This window comes from Medicago sativa, chromosome 6 (assembly GCF_051527215.1).
Source record: "Medicago sativa cultivar Bolivia chromosome 6, Bolivia_mono, whole genome shotgun sequence".
NCBI classification, from domain to species: Eukaryota; Viridiplantae; Streptophyta; class Magnoliopsida; order Fabales; family Fabaceae; genus Medicago; species Medicago sativa.
The window spans coordinates 92,926,889-92,951,267 of NC_140754.1; the positions used below are offsets into that span (position 1 = coordinate 92,926,889).

Here is a 24,379-nt window from a genome sequence, read left to right on the forward strand (position 1 = left end):
TTTGATGTGGTTATGGTAGTGGAACTTGTTGTGTTTTTATAGGCAAAAATCTAAGTATGTGACATGAAAAAATATCTTATGATAGGATCGGTGAAATTGGTTTGGATTTTGCAAATATCTGACACGTTCTAACGTTGAATCGCCACGTACAAGGATACGTGTTGGTGTGTTTTATTGGTTACCGACAGTGATGTTGTCGTTTTGTGATTTATGAGAGGGTGTTTGTGGAGAAAAGAACTTTGTGATTATGAAAGTGTAAAATGGATAAGGCTTCATTTAGTTACACTGACCATATTATAACTGCATGTGAAAGAGTTAATTAATCCCTTAGATATTTTACACAGATTAAAAAATGAAGGATGCTGCCAAACTAAATTAACCTTAGGGTTAAATATGTTTTTGATCCCTATAAATATGTCAATTTTTCGTTTTAGAAGCATCTACAATAGTGAGGTCTTCACCATTTAAGACTCGATACCTAATAGGTACTCCCCATTGTGAAAAAAAGTGAAGGGTCTTAAAAGATGCACGTCTAAATTAAGACATCATTCTTAAATAGGCCCACATCACATTTTTATTAAAATAATAATTAAAAAGTGTATTAAAATAGATAGTGTATTAAATAAATAATATTGATGGGACCCAATTAGACGTTAGGTAAGGGGTCTACCATCAAAAAGAAAAATTACAGTCAGTATGACTAATAGGTAAGTATTAGTTATAGTTAATTGATGTCGGTCAGTATTCCTTCAAAAAGAAAAATTGATGTCGGTCAGTATGACTAATAGGTAAGGGGTCTACCATCATCATTGTTGTAATGGTTATTCAATATTCCCCTGAAAATTCTCACATTATTATAAAAAGTTAATCAAAAATTACAGTTCAAATGAGCTTACACATAAAGAAAGAAAAATAATCAAAAGTTATCATCCTATCAATTGAACGATGGAGAAATATTCATATTGATTGTAACGAGTTACCATAATAGTTTTTGACGTTAAAATAATTTATTCATGCCGACATTAATTCTTTTTATATATGAATTGTTATAACAATAAGTAAGTAAGTTTTTTTTTTTAAATAGGCAAATATTATTAAGCAAGGCTAGCACAATATGCACCAAGTCTGCGAAGGAGGAAAAAGAGTACAAAAGGGTCTTTCAACAAAATGAACCTAAACAACAACGATCAACTCAATAAAAAACCTTCTAGAGCCCCCTAACCAAACCGAAAAGGGGCTAAAACTATACACAAACAGAACACAGTGAAATACCAAGCCGAAAAGGCAACAAGCCCAAAGCAATGGCAAACAGGACAAGAGTAACGACCACTGACAAAGACCCTAATCCAAGCGTAAACCCCTAAGTATTTATAGAGATTGACACGATGATAGATAAATATATTAAAATACTAATATAATGATATTTACCGAGCGTTTCAATATTAAAGACTATTTTAATTAAAATAATACAAAATAAAAGACCATTTTAAAATCCCAATATATTAAAAAACTATTTTGATTGCCGGTTACGTGTACAAAGACCAAAATGAATATGTTCCAAGCCTTTCATGTAAGTGGTGTAGGATACAAATCCACAAAACACTCTCACATGGTAGCTCACAACAGGCCGTCTTAAGCAATTCGGAGGCCCGATGCAATCTTAAAAATTGGCCCCTCCAATAAAAAAACACACCAAAAATTCAAAAACATCATTTATTTTAATTGCAAATAACATCAATAATATCAAAAAAAACTATTCCATGTAAATAACATAAAGAGTTTATACCACAAAAAAAAAAACATAAAAAGAGTTATGTTTTAAGCAATAACATCAAAATACAACTTTTGATCAAGAATTTGAAGAAACCTTCCGTGAACTCTATGGAATGAGCAGAGGCGGCAGGCATACACTGTGCACTTATGCTTTATTGCTAATAATTTAACACTTATTTTTCTTATGCTGGAAAAAATATATAGAAAATTAAGAAAAAACTAATAAAAATGAGTTTTTATAAAATGAGTTTTTATGGGGGTTCAAACCCCAGCCACCACCAAAAAAGAAATAGTTTAATTAAGAAATAGTTTAATTAGTTTAATTTAAAGCAATTGCACTTTTGGTCACTCGCATTTCGACCAACTCACGAAAATGGTCATACCTCTTTCAAATCGAACAAAATTGTCCCTAAACTATAACGTATTTTGTAGTTTTAGTTCTACCCCCTATTTTTCCCTTAAAAAATGCTGAGATGGCAAATGAACACCTATGTGGCATTGCCAATCGGAAAAATGACATTAAACAACAATTTTTAATTCCAAAAACCAATTTAAACATTTCATAAATTAAAACAAAAATCAAATTGAAAGAAAAAAGGTAATTTAATTGAAAGAAAGCTATAAACCCTAATTCCCAAATTGGTTTCCAATCCTTTCAGAATTCAACCCCAAATCAGTCATTCCTCCATTTTCACTCAATTCCATCTTCTACCTCCTCGTTTACTTCTTCAGTTTCTTACCATTTGCGCCATTTTTGTTCTCACCTTCATTTTTGTTCTCTCCTTTCCAAGAGTGGTATATTGAAGCTGGTTTTGATTTTTCTATGTTAAACGTTCTTGGGTCACATGCGAACAGAAAAGAAGGCACGAGAATTTTATTCTCGTCGATGAAGAAATCATGATTTTTGTTTAGGATTAGAGAAAATGGGGGTTTTATTTCAGATCTAGATTTTCTTTATCTATATATTTTTTAATCTCAAAATTTGTTTTTGTTTGACGACGACGATGATAAGGAGTGAGATATATGTTTGTAGGAATAAAAGGTGTTTGACCCAGATTGATGTTCTTGGATAGATTCAATAGTGAAGTTTTCCTTTTTTATTTAATGGAATATACAGAAAGATGATGTTGAAGACATACAGAAAGATGATGTTGAAGAGAAATGGAATGATGATGATGATGGTGGAAGCACCTACGTGACTTTTTAATTGTTTTCTATTATTTAATTGACTTAAATATATTTTTGAATAATAAAATAATTGTTTTTCCATGTATGATTTGCCACATAAGCATGTTTTTGGACACCTCATCTGAAAATATGACAAATCATCGTTTTTTTAGGGGAAAATGGAGGTTAGGACTAAAAGCTGCAAAAAACATGAAAGTTTAGGGACGATTTCGTTCGATTTGAAAGAGGCATGACCATTTTCGTGAGAAATTTCGAAAATGCGAGGGCCAAAAGTGCAATTAAGCGCTTTAATTTATCATTTTTTATTGATGAATCAAATAACGAATTAAATCAGTATAAGATAATTTTATCATATCTTATCTTCTTATATTGTGCACCAAATGGGCCTCAGAAGCTTTAGGGGTAGATAAATTTGACATATTTTATTCACCATATGCGGAGATTGATGAAAATAAAAAATTGATTTCCCTACTGTAAAGTCAATGTTTGGTTTGAAAGTTTCTTGTCAAAGAGACATTAAATATTGATTCAATAAGGATTTTGAAAAGTTAAATAAGAAAGAAAGTCGTGGTGGTACGTTCAATTGTGGTCCCATTGGAAACGAGTTTGGTTTTCCTCGATTTCGCATCTATTTACAAGAGAAAAGACACATATGTAGATTAGTGATTAAGTAGAACCCACCGGTGGATCCCACAAAGCTATCATATGTGTCCATCTCTCTAAAAAATAGACACTAAATTGAGAAAAGTAAAGGGAGAAAAGTCAAACTCATTGAAAACAACTCGGTATGTAGACATATGTGATGTGATGTACGAAACTAATAATCAACTAAATCTTAGCGATCATTAATGTTAAAAAGAAATAATAAGACATACATATTTTTTAATAAATAAAAGGCTTAATTACCTTTTTTGTCCTCTAACTATTTAATTAGTATCGGTTTGGTCCTCTAACTAAAATTTGATTTATTTCGGTCCTCTAAGTTTCTCACAGCTACTACATTAGTCCTTTCGTTAGTTTTATTCAAATAAACGTTAGGGTTTGTGTTATGTGGGTACCCGAGACCTCTGTTTCACACATACATATGAACCATAACGCTTACTAATAATATCGGTCACTATTTAATCATAATAATTAATCGGGTATATGACCAAAATGATACTAATAAATAAAGTTAGAGGACCAAAATGATACTAATAAATAAAGTTAGAGGACCAAAAACTAACGAAAGGACCAAATGTAGTAACTAGGTGAGAAAGTTAAGTGGACCAAAATAATTCAAAAGAGAAAGTTAAGGGACCAAAATAAATCAAATTTTAGTTAGAGGACCAAACCGATACTAATTAAATAGTTAGAGGACAAAAAAGGTAATTAAGCCTAAATAAAATTGCTTTATGATGAACAAAATAGCAAGTGTATTATATCGTCATCAAGTAGTAAAATTTATAAAGTTTGTATCAACCGAGATTACATTATTTCAACTAAACTACTAGGGGTTGCACATGGCAAACTGATTGATAATTTCCTTAAGAAAGAAAGAAAAAAGCAATTAGGTTGTGTTAGATTCTCTTCCCCGAAATATTAATGTAACTGCAAACTATGGCTATAATGTCGATCTGATTGCTAGATTTTAAGAATTTTGATCAAGTTAGTTAGGCCAAAGTCAAGGTAACTCATTATCTTCAATGATTACTATTCACTAATGTCTTAGGTGAACACGTAACAAATGAAGGTTTAAGTACGTCAAAATTAGTACACAATTATCAAGTTACGTGAATTCCATAATCGCAGAAATTTCCTCTCTCATGACTCGACCTAGAGAGGTTTAGTTACTCATAATGTCTAAACATATATTAATACATATGAATAGAAAAATATAAGAAAAGAAACACCGCTGACGACGCAAAAGTCATTGATTGAATCGCACTTGATCAAAGCTAATCTTTAAACTTGAATCAAATAAACACCGCAATAAGACGAGAAATAAAAAACACACCGTACAAAGATGGGAAATTACAATAAACAATGTCGTGCTAGACAACGAAATCACAACAACAAACAACAAAAAAAAACCGAAAATATGCGAAATTCACTTATTTAACTAAAAGAGAAAGAAAAATAATTCGAGGGGTGATTTTTGGTCAAAATTTTGACTTGAAATAACGAGAGAGAGAGAGAGAGAGGGAGAGAGAGAGAGGGAGAGAGAGAGAGAGAGAGAGAGAGAGAGAGAGAGAGAGAGAGAGAGAGAGAGAGAGAGAGAGAGGTAGAGTTTTAATTCAACTAGGCAACTAGTTAAACTTATGATTATGAAAAATAGAAAATAAAAAGCAAATAAATTAAATAAAAATGAGTAAAATGGAGGAAGTTTGTAAGTTTGATTTGATTGCACAAAACAACTGAATTTAGTTACGTAATTATCGACTATGAGAAAAAGGTTTTATTTAAGTGATGAGTTCGTGGGACTTTTACGTTCCTTCGGCTACCAAGTTGCACTTGCCGATCACAATAAGGTTATACATGCTCTACACGGTGGCGGATCTTGAGATATTTTCTTGGGGGTGCCAAATATTGTTAGAATATATATAAATCAGTTTCAAAACATTTTCCGAATTATGTGTTGTTGTGGTGGTTTACTTGCTTGAGTGTTACTTGTATAACCTCGGTTCAACTCCCGCCAGATATATTTTTTTGAATATAAAACATTAAAAATACAATTGAAGTATAAAAAAGAGAGTATGAGGGAGTCGAACACACGCCATGAAAGCATCTCGGGGGTGTTGACCACTACAACAACCATGAAGCATGCGAAATATTATGATTAGTATGGTATTTATAGAGAAGTTGGGGGGTGCGGTGGCACCCGGGGGTCTCAAAGGAGATCCGCCCCGGCTCTACATGTATATGGTCTTAAATCTAAAAGGGTATGTATGCCTACGTAAGATTGTTAGAGTCGGGTCTCCCTCTCTAAGAGGTAATTGAAATATAAAAGAAACAACATTCCTAAATTGTCATCGAAAGGTTCTAACTTCGTTTATGAATCTTAGAAGTACATCATATAAACGGATAGCCCTATGTTGTATATCTTACCAAGGGAAAAAATTAAAGTTTACAATGCAACGCTCGTAAAAGTTGACCGGAGATATCACTCAAGATTATCGTACGCAACTTCCTATTTCTACATTCAATTAAGCTAGAATTACATGACTCGGTATGAAAACATTTCAAACATTTCAAAATGTCCCTTAAATCATAGACAAATATTCTAAAACTCCTCTAATTTGAGTTAAAGCATAACTAAATGTCCGAAAAATACGCCGAAAATAACGTATGGTGACATGTCATCAAATACGATAATTGAAGAAAATGAAACAAGTTATGGAAGTTATTTGATGTCATCGGGAGATATCTTCAATCAAGGTATGTAGTGAGGGAGAGTTCGATTACATGAGTGTGAAATAAGTGAGATGAACGAGAAAAATCAATTTTCTTTCAAGTTCATTCGGGGCTCGCTTGCGAATTGTTGTAGCCCTTCGAGAAATAATTAAATTAATGTGAAAATCCAGAAGCATTAGATTAAAAGATGAATTATAAGCTTTATTAACGTCTTAGTTGATTTAGCTTATATTGAATGTGTGGTAATTGATATTTTTGATAAATTTGATGTTACACTCATGTTTGATGTGCTGCAAACGTCAAATGTAGCATCTATTTTATCCCATTTTTATAAATTTTAATTTTTTTGAAACATTAATATAGTTTTTTGAAATAAAAAAAACGAGGATAGAGTTTTTTTTTTTCAATTGAAATTATTATTTTTTAAGTGGCACTAATGATTATTTTGACGCAATTTCTTAGTGGATTTGAACTCTGCTTCTTATGGCTAAAGACTTATTACAATACTTCGGTAGTTCAAAGAGTTCATCGCAGAAACAATGATAACTTAAACTAGGGAGAACCATAAGGGATAGTGGTGGACAACGGTCGGGTTCGGTCGGACATCGGTCCAAAAAGCCCAAACCGAAGGACAACCGCGGGTGGTAGAAAGGAATCCATTTTCGTCCGTTAGAGAGCTCGGTTATGGCGGTTGTCGGGTTGGGCGAAACACGGTTTGTGCGGGTGGGTTGATACGGGTAACCATAAACTCAATTTTAAGCAAGCCAATTTTCAAAGCTTTGCACACAAATATTCGAATTTCTCCACAAAAAAACGTATACACCAAACAAAAATGAAGAAGATTCTCAAACTTCGAAAGATCTACGCGGCGAAGCTTGTGTTCTTGTTTAAATCAAATTTGAAAGCTTGTGTAGATCTAAGAACCTTGAACATATTATGCTTGTGCTGCACTTTGTGTTTGGAGAAGAAACAAATGCGGAAAAGTGGAAATGTGAAAGTGTTATGATGAATTTTGAGCAATAAAAATTGTGAATAAAGAAGTAAGGGACGAATTATGAAGAAGAAGAAAAACGAAGAAGGAGTTTTGAAGAGAGAGGGGTAGTCTCAAAGTCAAAGTAGAAGTGTGAAAGGGATGGGAAGAGAGTTGTTGGGAAATGCTACCGTAAAAAGATAGAAGTATAGAGAAAAAGGAGTTTTAGCATGTGAATAATCCGTCATTTTTTCTTAGGATGGGACCCTACACATAGAAGAAGAAGTGATGGTTTTATCTCTATTGTATACTAGACAATATTAGTCGGTCAAATATGGGTTGCCGTGGGTGTATTTTACCCACCCGCAACCGACCGAACTTACCCATTCATGGCCGCTTTTTGCAATCCGAATAACCCGGGTGACCCGCCGAAACCGACCCGCTTGCCTGCGGACTATTCGGAACGGACGGTTTGGGCGGTTTTACAAAATCTTGTCCAGCCCTAATAAGGGATTCTTCCACCTCAAGTGTCGACAATTATACATTCGAGTCAAGACCTAAAAAATTTGTAGACTAATAGCAAACAAATCCTTTCCCATCAGAGCCGATTATGTAACCAAGCTCGTCATGCTCGAACCGGTTGAGCGGGCCTCTTGACAACTTTACACACCCTTTTTAGGTATTTACAAATGAAGTACTTTAAATGACATTATACGATTTTTTTTTGGTTACGGCTAAGAACAAGAACAGAAAAAGAAAAACGAAAATCAAGCTCTTAGGAAGCAAGTTCCCATAGCATCAATTCGAAGCTTGTCGATGAGATTATGAGGAGGGGACCGATGCTCCAGAAACCTATATTAGATGAAGCTCCAAGTTTTGCCAAGAAGTCGGCGCAATGATTTCCTTCTCTCGAAAGTTTGAAGGATAGTGAAGTTATGGGAAACTATTATATCTTTGATGTCTTGTATTAACACTACATAGGTATGGAACTTTGAAACCTCTCCGAAATGAGATTAACTAACAAAGTGAGAGTCCGAGAAACAAATTAAATCCACTATTCCCATGTCCACGCCTAGCCGAAGTCCCTTGTGGATGGTTGTTAGTTCGGCCTCGCGTAATGCATGTTGAGTCCTGGATGAAACCCGAGAAACCCCTCGTAAATAGCCCTGCGTTGTTGCGGATTAAACCTCCAAAACCGGCACGAATTGGAGTACCAAGGCAAACTCGCCATCTACATTGAGAATGTGGCTGTTGCGAATTCGATGAAAAACTCACACCAATAACAACTTGATGTGTGGAGCAAGGGATAATTAAGCAACCAAAATCAAAGTGTATGGAACAATTATAATCACAAGCCAAAAGTAGAAAACAACCGCCCAAAAATACGTTTCCGAAAAAAAATTCGCACGCAAAATCGGGCCCCGATTTTTACCATTCGGGCGCCGATTTTTACGAACCAAATCGCTCCCAAAGACAGCCCAAAATCGGGCCCCGATTTTGCCATTCGAGCCCCGATTTGTACTTTCAAGCAAACATCTATTTTGGCCTCCAAACTCCAATTTTGAGTCACTTTCACAACAAGGTGGCTGTAGTTGCCGCTATTCCAAGAGATCCAGGCCGTAGCAGCAGAATTGTTGGCGCCTAGAAGCTCTTCCCGATTGTTTCGGCGTAATTATAGATGCCGAAGCTCAAACGCGTGAGAGACGAAGCATCATTATTAAAACACATTTGATTTCGTTGTCGCCAAATCCACCAAAGACAAACAAGGAAGATGGTAGAACGAGGGTTGTTGACTCCGCTTTTTATCCACTCTTGCGAACGGTTGGTAGAGAAGAAGTTTGTGTTCGAGAATTCAAACTTCTCGCCAGATGGACTTTGAGTATTTGCAATCCCGAATACAATGCAAGAAAGATTCATCTTCTTTTCCGCATCTTCCACAAGTTGCGGACGCAACAATGTTTCTATGGTGAAACAATGATAGCGTTGGGACCGCATTATGGGTAGCCAGCCAAAGAAAGAATTTATACTTCTCCGGTATATGTAATTTCCAAATCCAAGACCACGAAATGTTCGGAGTAATATTGTTAGCTGAATCCGTGAAGGAGAGAAGCCAAGAAAACCACTTTTTGTTGAGTAAACACCGTTCTTGTTATACTCTAAATAAAGGCGTCATCAACGGTTGAATTGAAATTTGCTTGGAAGTTATTAATCGTATCTGCAACCGGTTGAGGGAGGGCGGTGTAGAGTGATTGGGTGTGTTGGCCATTGAAGCTTATCACATCTCTAACCGTTAGGTGGATATCATGGATGTCAATAACCGGAACCAAAGAACCAATGAGGCCATGGTGGCACCAATTGTCGAACCAAAAAGAGGAAGACCCCGAGCACTGGACGCCAATAATAACATTTTTTGAAAATATCTTTGGCACAAATGATAGATGCCCAAGAAGGTGAACTGCTTTGCTAGAAGCGTTCGCATGAAGGACATTAGGCCCCGCTGAATATTTTGCGAAAAGAATATGCACCCATAAATTATTTGTGGACTGGACCATATCCCACACTAACTTTCCAAGGGGACAAGTGTTAGCGTTTCGAGCCGTTATAATACCCAAACCACCATAACGCTTGGGGTTAGTGATTTTCTTCCAACTTACCAAGTGGACACCCTTGTTCCTAGAACCACGCCAAATAAAGTTGCGTGTAGTTTGATCAATGGAATCATAGATGTTCTGAGGGAGCCAATTAATTTGCATGTAGTAAGAAGGGATGGAAGATAGAACAGAGTTGCTATAGCCGGTATATTGCTCGTTGAGAAGACGGTTCTTCCAAGAAGCCGACCTAGTTTGCATTTTTTCAATGATGAAGTTGAAATCACTTCTTTTGGGGAGGCCCTTGAGCATAGGGAAGCCCAGGTATTTGCCAAGAGATGTTGTGCTTCGGATGCCAAATATAGATGTGAGGTTGTTGATTTTTTCATGCGGAGTCCCCGAAGAAATGAAAGCCCTAGACTTGGAAATATTAATCTTCAAACCCGAGGCCCCGCTAAATCTATCAAATAAATCGGTGATGAAATGAAATAGGGAATTTTTTGCCTTAGTGAAAAGAAGCACATCATCTGCAAAAAGAAGATGAGATATCTCGGGGTCCTCCATTAGTGATGTGAATAGGTTCCCAATTTCCTTGACGCACAACATGATTAATAGCGATAGAGAGCTTCTCCATGCAAAGAATGAATAGGTAAGGAGAGAGCGGATCACCTTGTCCGAGACCATGAGTAGGCTTGAAAGGGGGCATTTTGTTACCGTTCCATAAAATAAAGAAAGTGGATGAGGTGATACAATGCATGATAAGTTTGATGGTGATGTCCGGAAATCCAAAATCATGGAGGCAAGAGTTAAAGAAGTCCCATCCGACATTATCAAAAGCTTTCTCCAAGTCGAGCTTGAAAGCAACATAGCCCTTCTTCTTCTTAGATCTCCTCATGAAATGAATAATTTCCCGCAAAACAATCGAGTTATCGAAGTTCCCCTACCAGCAGAAGTCGCTGCGGTAGGGGCCAATAAGATTATTGAGAATAGGCCTAAGACGATGCACAAGAACTTTTGTGATAAGTGTTACCGTAAATCCGCAAGTGCACGGGTTTACCGTAGTAGTAATAAAGAGAGAGTATCGATCCACAGGGAGTTATTTAAATTCCAATCAAAAGTAGTAAAGGTTAGGGAGAAATCGGTAATTAGGGTTTCAAGGTAATCTAAACGACGGTTGAAAACAATAGCTAAAGGCAACCTAGGGATTATTGGTTCATCCTATGGTTGACCTAACATCCTAATCCTAATCCTTGTTTATGTAAATCCTAGTTTCTAAGGACGAATCTCTCTAAAGCCTATCCCCTTCTTCGTTCGATATCGAGTGTGTCTCTCAAGGTGTTAGACCTATTCTCATGGCTAACTCCTATATTAAGATCCTTGATTGTACGAGATTCTATAAGTCCCAAGGTTCACTAGGCTATTCTCATGCTTCGCAATCCTTGTCTAAATTCACTTGTTCGGGTATTAAGACTTCTTCGTTCGATTCATCACCTTAATAACTAGGGTAACGAATTAACAAGTACTAACCCTCCGCGTTCGCATCCAAAGTTTGGTACTTGTTAATATCGTTGTGAAGAACGGTGAATTTAGATAAGAAAAGTAGGGTTACATAAACTAGGGTTTCGGATTAGGATTGTTGGATCAAGCTATAGGACTCTCCCAACAATCCCAAGGTCTAAGGGAATTACTCACTCATGGTTGGTGTTGCCATGAATGAATAAGAAGAAAACAATAAGAACAATTGAATAAAAACGAGAACTTTTATTGAGAAATAGTATTCTGTCACAATACAATATTCGAATTCAAGATGATAAAACAAGGAGAACAAGCTCTCTATTTATAGCCTACTAATGACTTAAGCCCTAAGAAATAACCGAAGGAATATTCTCTCGAAGATCCATGGGCTTTATCGTCAAAGCTGTGCTGCGTAGAAAACCGCCGTTCGGAGCAAAAAGCGACTAAAAGGGATGCGGCAATCGCGCACGGCCGTGCGCCTGCGTTGTGCGTGGGCCGTGCGCCCTTCGCCGACTTGGGGGAGCGAATTTCGATTTCTTCAAGTGCATATTTCGGTCCCAAATCTTGGAAATCTCCTATTTTTGTGCTCCAAATCCCTTTTCTTTAGCTCCAAGCCTTGCAAATCCTATATTTGATCCCGAAATATAATATTGGATTCTTTGAAGTAAAAAGCTCTTAAATATAAATAAAAACACATAGAATCTAATTAAATCTAAATAGAATTAAACTAAATAACTTAATTAAAATACGTAATAAATCTACTTATCAAACTCCCCACACTTGAATCTTTGCTTGTCCTCAAGCAAAAGGCATAGACATAGCAAAGCATAGAAAACATTTAAGTATATGACAAAATTAAAACACATGTTCCCTCCAAGGCCTTGTCCTAAGCATACACTAATCACAACCTCAAGAGCCCCTTATGATTCCTATTCAACCCAACAAGAGAAACTAAGTGACTGTGTGTGTGTAGTGCATCCCCTTTGCTCCTATATAAACGGGTATTATGAGGAAACGAGGTTCTAACCCCAACAAGACATCAACCGAGAAAAACCTCATTTTCATTCCATATAAGCAAGGTGGGAATTAAGTTTAAGTTGGTTCAATTTTAAATTGTGGACCATATTTTTCTTTTCTTTTGGTCTCTTTTGGGGCTACAGATGCCTAGGGGATATCACCTTTTCATAGGAAGTCGGAGAGGGACTCACTCCTTCCTCCACTACTCCGGCAATCACCCTAAGTAGTGTTGTAGTTTGTAACTTCTTTCATAAATTTTTTTTCTTTTTCTTTTCTTTCTATTTTTTTTCCAGAAGTTTGTAGAAGCTATACAATCACTAAGGAGGTACCATCCTTCGCGTAGGAGTTGTTCGAGTACACTATCCTTCCCTCCATGCTCCGGCGGTGTTCTCAACTTAGTGAAAAAGTGAAAATCATGCTTCCCCCCATATTATTTCAATGTTAAATAAAGTTAATTAAATTTCCCCACACAAGCTTATACTACTTTTATTCTTAGAGACTTTAAAGGGTCCATGTACCATTAAACTTAGAACGTGGTCCTTAAAATACCTATTCATACACTTACTCAAAGGATGCACTGTGAATTTTCTCATTGGAGAAGTTTTGTTCACCTAGAATCAATGTGGGTCTATTGGAAAAACTTAAGGCAACAAGAAGCTATTTTCATGTACACAACAAGAACATTATCTAGCCTATATTGGAAGAGAACTTAACAAAAGATAATGTCATATTTTACAATTAACACAATTAAAACTATCTAGCCGCTTACATGCCTTTCACAATAAAACAAAACAAAAGATAAAAATTCAAGGGAGTTTGAAACACTACGACTCTTACTACCTAGACACTTTTGAAACACTACGACTCTTACTACCTAGACACTTTATTGGCTCCCCCCACACTTGGGAGAAGCATTGTCCTCAATGCATAAAGAAAACAAGAAATTAAAAGGAAGAGAGGAAGAGAAGAGAAGAGAAAGGAAGAGGAAAGCTCACATTTAATTGGTTTTTAGAAGTGAAAAACAGCTCTTCCTATGTGCATAATCTCGCACAGCCGTGCGCCTTCCGTGCGTGGGCCGTGCGCACCTTTCGCCTTCCCGTGGTCGGATTTTTTTTTTCTTTTTCGAGTTTCCTCGGCATTTTGGACGTACACCTACAAAGCAAGCTTAAAACAAAATAATTAAATGCGTGGGTTGCCTCCCACGAAGCGCTCTTTTAATGTCAATAGCTTGACAACCAAAACCTAAGCAAGGTCTTTGAAAATTAAGGTTTCCACCTCGACTTCTTCACTAGCCCTATAGATTTTTAGCCTTTGGCCATTGACCTTAAATGTTCCGGTCTTTTCCGACCAGATTTCAACTGCCCCAAAAGGATAAACCTTGCGGACATGAAATGGGCCGGACCACCTTGACTTTAGCTTACCCGGAAAAGTCTCAACCTAGAGTTGTATAGCAGCACAAGATCACCGCTCTTAAAATCTTTTCGAATATACGCTTGTCATGCCATTTCTTTGTTCTTTCTTTGTAAATACGGGCATTCTCATAAGCGTCCATTCGAAGTTCCTCTAACTCAGCTAGTTGAAGTTTTCTTTTTAGACCGCTTAGCTTTGGGTCCAAGTTTAGGTTCTTGATTGCCCAATAAGCTCGGTGCTCTAGCTCGACCGTAAATGACAAGATTTCCCATAAATGAGTTTAAAGGGTGTCATACCAATGGGGGTCTTGTAGGCTGTTCGATAAGCCCAAAGAGCATCATCAAGCTTAGTTGACCAATCTTTTCTAGATGCGTAAATGCTTCTTTCAAGGATGGCCTTGATTTCCCTATTTGAGACCTCAACTTGGCCACTTGTTTGGGGGTGATAAGGTGTTGCAACTTTGTGTCTCACTCCAAATTTTTGTAGCAATTTTTCAAAATGTTTGGATATGAAGTGAGACCCTCCATCGCTTATGACAATCCTTGGCACCCCAAACCTAGGGAATATGATCTTTTTGAACAATTTTATAACAACTTGTGCATCATTGGTAGGAGAAGCAATGGCCTTAATCCATTTAGATACATAATCCACCGCAACCAAGATATATTGATTTCCAAAGGAGGAAGGAAATGGTCCCATGAAGTCAACACCCCAAACATCAAAAATTTCTACTTCTTGGATGTTGTTCAAGGGCATTTCGTTTCTCCCGGTAATATTACCTGCGTTGGCATTGGTCACAACGCGAGACAAAGGAATTGACATCTCTAAACGGGGTTGGCCACCGTAAACCGGCTTGTAAGATTTTAAAAGAAGTTTTCTCGAGTCTTTGGCGTGGCCACCATAAGAAGAAGAATGACAATGTTTAATAACATCACGTACCTCATTTTCCGGATGCATCTTCTAAAGACACCATCCGAGCCTTTTCCGAAGAGAAAGGGATCATCCCAAGAGTAATGCTTCGAGGTCATTGAAAAATTTATTCTTCGGTGATAGCTTTGACCCGGAGGTAGTACTTTTGCTACAAGATAATTCACAAAGTCTGCGTACCATGGTGCAGCTCGTTGCTAATGAGAATAGTTAATCATCCGGAAGGAGTCATCTAGTGGTAGTTCATTCTCATCGGGCTCTCGAGACGGGACAGTGGTCGGCTACAACATTTTCGGTACCACTTTTTGTCTTTTATCTCAAGATCAAACTCTTGTAGGAGTAGGATCCATCGGATCAATCTTGGTTTGGCATCTTTCTTGCTCAACAAAAACTTTATTGCCGAGTGATCGGTGTAAACAATGATTTTTGACCCCACCAAGTATTGTCTCGAATTTATCGATAGCATAGACCACCGCTAAGAGCTCCTTTTCTCGTTGTTGCATAGTTCATCCGAGCTTCGTCCAAGGTCTTACTTGCATAGTATATGGCATGCAACTTTTTCTCCTTTCGTTGCCCAAGTACCGCCCCAATCGCATAGTCACTAGCATCACACATTATCTCAAATGGGAGGTTCCAATGCGGTGGTTGTATTATAGGGGCACTAGTTAGAGCTTCCTTCAACCTCGCAAAATGCCTTTAGGCACGAATCATCAAAGACAAACTCGCATCCTTAAGGAGCAGATCGGGTCGTTGGTTTAGTAATTGAAGAAAAATCTTTAATGAAACGGCGATAAAAACCAGCATGTCCTAGGAAACTTCTTACTTCTTTGACCGATTTAGGAGGTAGCATGTTTTCAATGATTTCAATTTTTGCTTTGTCTACCTCTATTCCTCGTTCGTAGACTAAGTGCCCTAGGACTATACCTTCTTGGACCATGAAATGACATTTTTCCCAATTTAAGACTAAATTCACCTTTTCACATCTTTCTAAGACCCTTTCTAGGTTAGCCAAACAGTTATTAAAGCCGGATCCATGTACGAGAAAAATCATCCATAAAAACTTCCATGATGTTTTCAACAAAATCGAAAAAATATAGACATCATGCAACGTTGAAAGGTGGTTGGGGCATTACAAAGACCAAAAGGCATCCTCCTATAGGCAAAAGTACCAAAGTGGGCATGTAAACGTAGTTTTCTCTTGGTCATCGGGATGGATAGGTATTTGGAAGAAACCAGAATAACCATCTAAGTAACAAAAATGGGAATGCTTAGCCAACCTTTCCAACATTTGATCAATAAAAGGGAGTGGGAAGTGATCTTTACGGGTTGCTTTGTTAAGCTTCCTATAATCAATGCACATTCTCCACCCCGTGACGAGTTCTTGTAGCAATGGATTCATTTTTATCATTTTTAATAACCGTGAGACCACCCTTTTAGGTACTACTTGAACAGACTAACCCACTTAGAATCGAAATTGGATAAATAACACCCGCATCAAGGAGTTTTAAAACTTCTTTTTCACAACTTCTTTCATGTTTTGGGTTTAGCCTCCTTTGAGGTTCAATGGAGGGTTTGGAGTCATCTTCAAGTAGTATCCTATGCATGCACAATGAGGGATTTATGCCTTTGATGTCCTCAATAGTGTACCCTATTGCCTTAGGGTATCTTTTGAGGGACTTTGATCAATTTTTCAGTTTCATCCTCATTTAGGCTTGCATTTACTATGACAGGGGTAAGTGGAATCGGGGCCTAGAAATTCATACCTTAGATTTTTCGGGAGCGGTTTGAGCTCCACCTTTTGTGCTTCCTTTGCGCGAGGTTCATCCTTCTCCTCACTTAGTTTTTCCACCTCCAATGATTTCACTTGGGGATTTTCATCTAGGAGCCTCTCATAGGACTTAGCATCTCCTTCAAGTTGTGTACCCGCATTACCAATCAAACATATTTCCGTACCGTCTTGTGTAGGTGATGCTAGTGAGCATTCTTTCACGCAACGGTCAATCATATCTATCATGAAACACGAGTCCTTAGAGGAAGGACCTTTCATTAGCTTAGCAAGTTCAAATTCAACTTTTTCTTTGTCAACATTAAAGGCCAACTTACCATTTTTGACATCAATTATGGCTTCTGCGGTAGCAAGGAAAGGTCTCCCTAAAAGGATGGGTACGTGAACGTCTTCTTCCATTTCCATCACAACAAAATCAGCGGGATGTATACTCCTCCTACATTGACCGGAACATCCTCAACAATTCCGCCGGGTACTTAACGGAACGGTCTCGCTAGTTGAAGGGTCATCCTAGTGGGTTTGAGCTCTCCTATTCCCATTCTCTCACAAAGAGATAAGGGCATTAGGCCGACACTTGCTCCTAAGTCGCACATAGCCTTTTTTATAGTCTCGGTTCCTATGACACAAGGTATGGAAAAGCTTCCCGGGTCCTTAAGCTTGGGTGGCAACTTATTTTGGATGATGGCACTACACTCTACAGTGAGGTTTACTGTTTCTCCTTCATCAATCTTACGCTTATTAGTGATAATTTCTTTCAAGAATTTAGCGTAAGTTGGCATTTGGGTTAATACCTCGGTAAAGGGGACATTAATGTGGAGCTTGTCCATCATTTCAATGAACTTTTTGAATTGTGCATCAAGCTTGGACTTGGCTAATCTTTGTGGGAAAGGGACCTTAGGCTTGTAGGTGGAAGGTTCGACCGAAGGGGGTGTGATAGGAGGAGGTGTGACCGGTTCTTCAACTTCTACCCTAGTTTCCTCGTTCCTCTCATTATTGCTCTCTTTCACATTTTCGTCGGCTTGTGGTTTGATTGTAGGACCAGGCAGTTGCTTACCACTCTTAAGAGTGATGGTATTCATTCGCTTGGTATTAGCCCGACTAATGTGGAGGACTACAAGGGAGAGTTGTTCTTCTATGAGTTTGTTATGGATAGCGATGGAATCAACTTTTGATGCAAGCAAGGCAAGGGAGTCACTCAAGAGTCTATTTTGGGTTTTTAATTCCTGATTTTGTTCGGCTTGGTTTTGAATAAAACTCTCCAAGAGGAGCTCCAATTTAGACCCTTGGGTGACTTTATTGCTCTCTATAGGATTATGGTCAAATACCCCATAAACCCCTAAGGGTGAAGAAGCGGGGTCATTGTCTATCCTATCAATTTCAAGTGATAAAGTGTCAATTTTGGCGGATAAATCATCAATATAGGAGATTTCTTTCATACCTGCTTTCTCAATGGAGGAGGTGGTTGAATCGGTTGTGGTGATCTCATCTCCCGACCATTGGTAGTGATTTTGTGCCATGTCTTCAATCAACACATAAGCCTCCCCGAAGTTTTTATTCATCAAGGTCCCACTCAATTTGCATCAATGAAAATTTTTGTATTATATAGCAAAGCATTGTAGAAGGTGTGGATAACAAGCCGATCTTCCAACCCATGGTGGGGACAAAGCCTAATTATTTCCTTAAAGCGTTCCCACACTTCATATAAGGATTCTCCTTCTTTTTGGGTGAATCGATAAAGTTTACCCCTTAGATAAACGGTTCTAGAGGGAGGAAAGAATTTTTGAAAGAAAGCTAGCCTCATTTGCTCCCAAGTGGTGATAGAACCGTGTCTTAGAGAATAGAACCAAGTAAGAGCCCTTTCTTTCAAGGAAAACGGGAAAAGATGAAGCCTAACGGCCTCTTGATCCGCTTTCATGGTCACACTAAATCTCCAAAATTTGACATATGGAGGTAAGGGTCCTCTCGAGGGACATCCGGAGAATTGGCTTTGTTGCACTAGAGAGAGGAGTGCAGGTCTTACTTTAAAATCAACTCCCTCAACCATCGGGTACACGATAGGAGAAAGTGGTTCATCTCAGAAGGGTTAGTAAAATCCTTAAGGATACGCTTTTCAAATGGCCCATGACGCAAGTAGAAAAAGGTTAGAAATAACAAGAAGAAATCGATTAGAAGAATTAAAAGACAAGAGGGAAGTAAATACGAAGAAAACCTAACCGTCACCAAAGTTGATCGGAATTTGGTCAACTCCCGGCAACGGCGCCAAAAACTTGTTACCGTAAATCCGCAAGTGCACGGTTTACCGCAGTAGTAATAAAGAGAGAGTATCGATCCACAGGGAGTTATTTAAATTCCAATCAAAAGTAGTAAAGGTTAGGGAGAAATCGGTAATTAGGGTTTCAAGGTAATCTAAACGACGGTTGAAAACAATAGCTAAAGGCAACCTAGGGATTATTGGTTCATCCTATGGTTGACCTAACATCCTAATCCTAATCCTTGTTTATGTAAATCCTAGTTTCTAAGGACGAATCTCTCTAAAGCCTATCCCCTTCTTCGTTCGATATCCGGGGAGTGTGTCTCTCAAGGTGTTAGACCTATTCTCATGGCTAACTCCTATATTAAGATCCTTGATTGTACGAGATTCTATAAGTCCCAAGGTTCACTAGGCTATTCTCATGCTTCGCAATCCTTGTCTAAATTCACTTGTTCGGGTATTAAGACTTCTTCGTTCGATTCATCACCTTAATAACTAGGGTAACGAATTAACAAGTACTAACCCTCCACGTTCGCATCCAAAGTTTGGTACTTGTTAATATCGTTGTGAAGAACGGTGAATTTAGATAAGAAAAGTAGGGTTACATAAACTAGGGTTTCGGATTAGGATTGTTGGATCAAGCCATAGGACTCTCCCAACAATCCCAAGGTCTAAGGGAATTACTCACTCATGGTTGGTGTTGCCATGAATGAATAAGAAGAAAACAATAAGAACAATTGAATAAAAACGAGAACTTTTATTGAGAAATAGTATTCTGTCACAATACAATATTCAGAATTCAAGATGATAAAACAAGGAGAACAAGCTCTCTATTTATAGCCTACTAATGACTTAAGCCCTAAGAAATAACTGAAGGAATATTCTCCGAAGATCCATGGGCTTTATCGTCAAAGCAAAGATGCGTAGAAAACCGTTGTTCGGAGCAAAAAGCGGCTAAAAGGGATGCGGCAATCGCGCACGGCCGTGCGCCTTGCAGCGTGGGCCGTGCGCCCTTCAGCGACTTGGGGGAGCGAATTCGATTTCTTCAAGTGCATATTTCGGTCCCAAATCTTGGAAATCTCCTATTTTTGTGCTCCAAATCCCTTTTCTTTAGCTCCAAGCCTTGCAAATCATATATTTGATCCCGAAATATAATATTGGATTCTTTGAAGTAAAAAGCTCTTAAATATAAATAAAAACACATAGAATCTAATTAAATCTAAATAGAATTAAACTAAATAACTTAATTAAAATACGTAATAAATCTACTTATCAATAAGCTTGTAGATTATGTTGTAGAGAGCTGATGAGTCTAAAATCTTTATAAGTGGTCGGGGAATCTATTTTGGGGATGAGTGCAATGAGTGTGCTTGAAATCTTTGGATCAAAGTAACCGCGTGGAAGGCCGATTGGACCATATGGAAAATGTCATCACCAACTATATGCCAATATTGTTTGAAAAAGATACAATGGAAGCCATCGGGGCCGAGTGCTTTGTAGGGTTTCATGGAGTTAAGGGCGGCAAACACTTCATTTTTCTTGATATGTTTGGTGAGAGAAAGTTTTTCAATGTCATCAATGGAGGGTGGGGCGCCTTCATGGAAGACGGTGTTGGTGGGAGGTTGATGACCACCGAAAAAATTTTGAAGTATTTTTGAGCTTCTTCTTGGAGGATGGAGCTATCGGAGGTCCATATGCCATTAGGGAGTTGAAGCCGATGAATTCTATTTCTATTCCTTCTTATAATAGTTTGGGCATGAAAGAAAAAGCTATTTTTGTCACCAAATTTAACCCATTTTTCCCTAGATTTTTGGTACCAAAGCATCTCCTCTTGGAAGAGAATGTGATTGTATTCTTGTTGCAACTCTTTTTCATGGAGGGTGTGGCGATAAGAATCAACTCTTTCCAGATAATTTTGAACACCTTTGAGTCTATTTTCAATATGCTTCTTCCTTTTGAAAATATTGTCAAATATGGTTGGAGTGGAGTCGCAGAGAACCTCAACAAAAGCTTCGGGAAAGGAAACACGCCAGCCGACACTTGCTATGCTTCGTCAAGTTTTTTGGAGAGGATGTGAATGCCATGTTGTTTCGATGCCAAGTGAAATGACCACCGTGGTTGTAAGGTCAAGAAGGTTGCAATTGTTCATGAAGTTAGAGAAAAGGGCAGCTCTATTATAGTGAAAGATACCACTCCTTTGGTCACTAGGGAGAAGGGTTTCGTTAAAGTCACCTATGAGCATCCAAGGGATATCAATGGTTTGACCGATGTTTATGAGGTAGTTCCAAGGGTTTGGTCGATGAGTATGTCTAGGGTGGCATATATGCGAGGTGCGGGCAATGGAAGCATTGCCACGACTAATATTTATAGTTATGGAGAATTGGTTGGAGTCAAGGACGGTGGCGGTGATGTTACTAGCAGAGTGTTGAAAGAGCCATATTCCTCCAGAGTGATCGTTAGCTTCAATAATGTGTACATGGGTGTATCCCATATTAGACCAAAAGACGTAAAGTTTAGCAAAAGGAACATGTGTTTCAAGGATACCCATAAAGGTTGGATGGTGCTTTCTTATTAAATCTTTCAATTGTCTTCTTGCATTGTTACCGAGAGCCCCTCTCGATGTTCCAAGAGAGGAATGAAGAATCGAAAATAGCTTCCATTACAACAAGATTGATAGGCCGAGATGGGTAGGGGCTAAGTAACCATGTCCTCCTCAATGAAGTCTCGTTTGTCCGCATTGATTTTCACTTGATCTTCGGTATGGTTTGGCATAGTCCGAGTGGAATCATAATTTGTAACAATGTTATTAGTTGGTGATATAGTTGTTGAAAGATATTTCTATATGTGTCCGCCATATGCAAATTCTTGCCAATCTTTGTGGTACGTGTTGGGCCAATGGAAGAAAAGTCAACGGTGGAGTCAAAGGTTTGGTCATGATGGCTATCATCACTACGCCGTCTTTTTGTTTCATGATTGCTTGGTCCAACGCGTGATAAACCGTTGGTTTAGGGCGTGGGGGAGGCTTAATGTTTTGTGGGCCGGGCTTGATTTTTGTGGGGAATTTGATAACACACCGAAACGGTTGTTTTTGTTGGCACCGCTTTTCTTTGAAATTAAGGTTGGGTTGATTGGTATTTTCTTTTTCTAGTTACTAATTACCAATCACCATGAAGTTCCTTATTTCCCTCATTATTAATTATTTTCCCATTATCAGTGGCAAAATAATAGGAGGAGTAAATGTGCCGTTACCGTTTTGGGATGCCCGAATTGAATGCGTAATATTCGCCGATCGGACCTTTGGGAATCCTCTTGAATGCCGTCGGCGATTGTATGTTGTGGGGTCGTCGGCCGTCCGACGGTGGGTGCTTTGGTGGTGCGGTTTCGCCCTAGATGTCCGTAACAACCACAATTGGTACAAATCAGATGCAAACCTTCATATTGGACCTTATACCAATGGCCATTAACCCAAATTTTTCCCACCACCGGAACAAGTGAGATCAATTTCAACACGTACTCTTGCGAATTTTCCTCTTTCAACTTTCAAAGTGTTTGAGTCAACTTTGATTGGGCGGCCGATCGCAGAAGCCATAACCAATAAGAAACTCTCATCATGGTAAACAATGTTAAAACTCCGGAAAACGAACCCGTACAACGGTGCGATCAACTTTAGCATCCGGAGAGGCGAATTCCGGTGACCGGAGAGACCGCAAGGCATGATCAAAGATAAGCCATGGTCCACCTCGTTATAACTTTTTCCTTGTCAAATTTGCCAAATCAAATTTCACCATGTAGAAACCATTGTCATTGTCCATGATTTCGAAACCTCCTTGAAGCTTCAAGATTATTTGTAAGCGATCTTTCATGGTATTATAGCCGATATTCTTTCCCAATAACTTCACAACGATTGCATCCTTCCATGGTGTACATAGTTCTTGGAAAACTTTTGGTTCCGTAAAGACTTTGGGTAAAAGGCGGTTGCCATCCTCCGATTCGATACGGACAAGTTTCTTAGCGATCATATCCTCTTTTTCACGAGTAGGATTTCCCGAGAAGATCCCGGGAGTTTGTCACGAAAGGAAAGCTTGGGGTGGGGGGTCGGGTGGCTTTTTGGTGGTTTGCGAGGTTGAAACCACTTTGAGCGGAGAAGACAAAGTCGAGCTCATTGCACTAGGGTTTGCGAAGTGACATTATACGATATTAAACATATAAATTATCTTTTTCGTATAATTGAAAAATTATTTTGATTGATATATATAATTTCGACCACCAATTTCCCTCGAACTATAAAATGGACATATGCGCACCGATACAAACAATGTTAGGTATAGTGATATAAAATAAGTACTCCCTCGGTCACATTTATAAGCAAAAATGCACCTTTTAGATTCATTGAATACATAATGTATTTGGTCTATATATTGACCAAATACATTAAGCATTGAATGAATCTAAAAATACTTTTTTGCTTATAAATGTGACTAGAGGGAGTACTTTACAACTCCAATCTTAGGTGGAAGAGGCACCCAAATCCACACACCTCAAATAAGATTTCATGTAATGATAGAATGACAAAAAACACACACACAGGTGTGTGCGTGTGTGTACACACACACATACATATGCGCGCGCGCACACACACACACACACACACCCCGACACACACACTCGTGTGCTAAAATAATACCACAAAAGGCAAATCAAATCCTCTCTAGTAATAAAATAAGGAAAATGCTATTTCTCTAGAAAAATAGCATTAAGAATTTTTCAAGACACAAATTTGGTAAGTTTTAATTGCATGATTTATTTGTTCACTTCCTATTTTTCACCACACCTCATTGAATTGTGGCAAATAATGCATTGTGATTGACGCTTTTTATTCTTGAAGAATTCTTGATGTTATTTTTCTAGAGACATAACATTGCTCATAAAATAAATCCTCTTTATTATAGTTAGAATTGGCAAATGCATTTCAATCATGCACGAGGGGAATAGAAGTGTTGATTGAGTGACTCATTTTACCTTCTTTTTAGAGTTTAGACTCTTTTAACATTCATGTTATAGAGACTCCTCTAGTATGATCTTAAATCTCATTTTTTATGACATTTCTAAGACTTGCATGCTTAAGAATATTCGTGTAACTCATCGTTGTTTTTTAGCGTAAACCCTCTTTGAATACCAAAAAAAAAAATTAAGAAATAAGTGAGTCAAATTCACCTCAACTCAACTTAACTAGATAACAATTGATCTATCTCACTCCTAAAACTCGACTCGTGTTTAATACAAAGTTTTTTAGCTTAAACTTAAATCGTTTCAAATTTAAGTTGAAATCAAATAATTCTAAAATTTTTTTCCTTCTTTTTTGCAATTTTAAATTAATTTTTTATTAACATCACAAAGATTCAATTAAAATAAAAGTCATACCAATTGTAATGAACACAAATATAAATTTAAAATGGAAAAATATATATAAAAAAACCACTTTTTCATTCTATTATTAGTTTATTACATGAAATCATATATAATTGAGTCAACTCATAAACAATACAGTCGAATTTATAAAT

The 24,379-nt window shown here is 37.8% G+C and overlaps 1 non-coding gene and 1 pseudogene across 1 annotated transcript; one reads left to right on the top strand and one right to left on the bottom strand.

Annotated features, from left to right (window-relative positions):
* Positions 1-15,234: 15,234 nt before the first annotated feature.
* LOC146918294 (uncharacterized) lies at positions 15,235-17,346 on the bottom strand (annotated as a pseudogene).
* An 867-nt stretch (positions 17,347-18,213) lies between these two features.
* LOC146918295 (small nucleolar RNA R71) lies at positions 18,214-18,319 on the top strand. The gene has a single exon (XR_015017155.1). It is a non-coding gene; the product is annotated as a small nucleolar RNA R71 (small nucleolar RNA).
* The last annotated feature ends 6,060 nt before the right edge of the window (positions 18,320-24,379 follow it).